The sequence below is a fragment of the Nanorana parkeri genome, unplaced genomic scaffold (assembly GCF_000935625.1).
Source record: "Nanorana parkeri isolate BGI_ZX_2015 unplaced genomic scaffold, ASM93562v1 scaffold3917, whole genome shotgun sequence".
In the NCBI taxonomy this organism is placed as follows: Eukaryota; Metazoa; Chordata; class Amphibia; order Anura; family Dicroglossidae; genus Nanorana; species Nanorana parkeri.
Genome location: NW_017310184.1, coordinates 13666 through 15499, shown reverse-complemented (window position 1 = coordinate 15499; position 1834 = coordinate 13666). Strand labels below are relative to the sequence as shown.

The window sequence follows — 1834 nt, the reverse complement described above, 5'->3', positions numbered from 1 at the left end:
CATGGGAGGTCTGATGGGTACATAGTATGAAGGACATGGGGGGAGGTCAGATGGGTACATTGTATGGAGGACATGGGGGCAGGTCTGCTGGGTACATAGTATGAAGGACATGGGGTGAGGTCTGATGGGTACATTGTATGAAGGACATGGGGTGAGGTCTGATGGGTACATAGTATGAAGCACATGGGGTGAGGTCTGATGGGTACATAGTATGAAGCACACGGGGTGAGGTCTGATGGGTACATTGTATGAAGGACATGGGGTGATAGGTCCTTGTATGTAGGGGGCTGTAGTCGCCCAGGTCCTTGTATGTAGGGGGCTGTAGTCGCCCAGGTCCTTGTATGTAGGGGGGCTGTGGTTCCTAGGTCCTTGTATGTAGGGGGCTGTAGTCGCCCTGGTTCCTAGGTCCTTGTATGTAGGGGGGCTGTAGTCGCCTAGGTCCCTGTATGTAGGGGGGCTGTAGTCGCCTAGGTACTTGTATGTAGGGTGGCTGTAGTCGCCCAGGTCCCTGTATGTAGGGGTGCTGTAGTCTCCTAGGTCCTTGTATGTAGGGGGGCTGTAGTCACCTTGGTCCTTGTCCTGCAGCCTGTCGGGTTGTGACCTGACCTCCTCCTCCCTCGAAGAGTTGACCTCCGTGATCAATAAGAACCGATCTCTGACCAGACTGGATCTGTCGGGAAATAAGTATGAGGACGTGGGAGTGAAGAGACTATGCGAGGCCCTCCGAGATCCGGGCTGTACACTGGAGGAGTTCAGGTGATGTCCCCATTATAATGTATGGTAGCCTGCAGGACTCTGGAATAAACCTCCATGGTCATATGGGTCTTCTCTCCGGTATAGAGTGGGGTATTGTGAGATGACGGCTTCCTGCGCTGAGGAGTTCCTGGCCGTCATTAATACAAACAAGTCTCTGAAGGAGCTGAACGTATCGTTTGCCTACGAGGAGGAAGAACCCCCTGCAGATCTGGACTTGATGTGCCGCAGATTCGAGCACCCGGCCTGCACTTTGGAGAAAAATGAGTAAGTGACCTTCTCCTTTACATGGAAGAACTCCGCCCACACCGGAGGTCCTCCCATTCAGGGTGCTCCGCCCTCCACTAATCCTTTTGTCTTTCCTTGTAGTACCCAGGATGGAATGTTCATCTACTTCAAATACAGGAAACCAGAGTGATGACTGCGACGTCCCTGAGGGTCCAGACCCCTCCCATTGAAGGTAATTGGCTGATCTCCGGATCTGATTGGTGGAATTGAAGAGAAAACATACAACGCTGCCGTCCCAGTCACTTCCTGTATAAGTGGAGTATAAACTACAGGCCACTGGGTGGTGGAGCCAAAGACCTTCTAGAATAAGCGGTCGATGGCAGAGCCGAGAGTACTCCAGGTTAAGCATTGGGTGTTGGGGCCCTTCAAGGATTAGTAGTGGGTGGCAGAGGCAAGGACCCCCCCAGGATCAGCAGCATAAGTGGGGCCCTCCAGGTTGAGCGGTGGGTGGTGTGGCCCTTCCAGGATGAGTGTTGGAGGTCTGTGGGATCCTGTAGAATTATTGATGGAACTTTCTTTTTATCTTCTAGGTCATCTTCCTTTGGGCTCTTATATGCTACAATGCTGAACTCCGAAGGACAACCCTCAGATTATGGGTGGAGGCAATCTCTCTGCTGGAATCGCTCCACTGGTAATTGTGTCTTCGATGGACGGGATGGAACCTCGCACTCGTAAACTCCAAACCCTGGCCTCTGACCCCCCTCACCTAAAGCGCCCCCCACATCCTTTCGTCAGCAATAACCTAACGCCGGGTACTTTCGGATGGAGTGGGGAAGTCGTATTGCTGTCTGCG

At 52.8% G+C, this 1834-nt stretch overlaps 1 long non-coding RNA gene across 1 annotated transcript; it reads left to right on the top strand.

The window, feature by feature from the left end:
* Positions 1-588: 588 nt before the first annotated feature.
* Positions 589-1209, top strand: LOC108803602. The gene is made up of 3 exons (XR_001942290.1): positions 589-756; positions 841-1020; positions 1123-1209. It is a non-coding gene; the product is annotated as an uncharacterized LOC108803602 (long non-coding RNA).
* Positions 1210-1834: the final 625 nt, after the last annotated feature.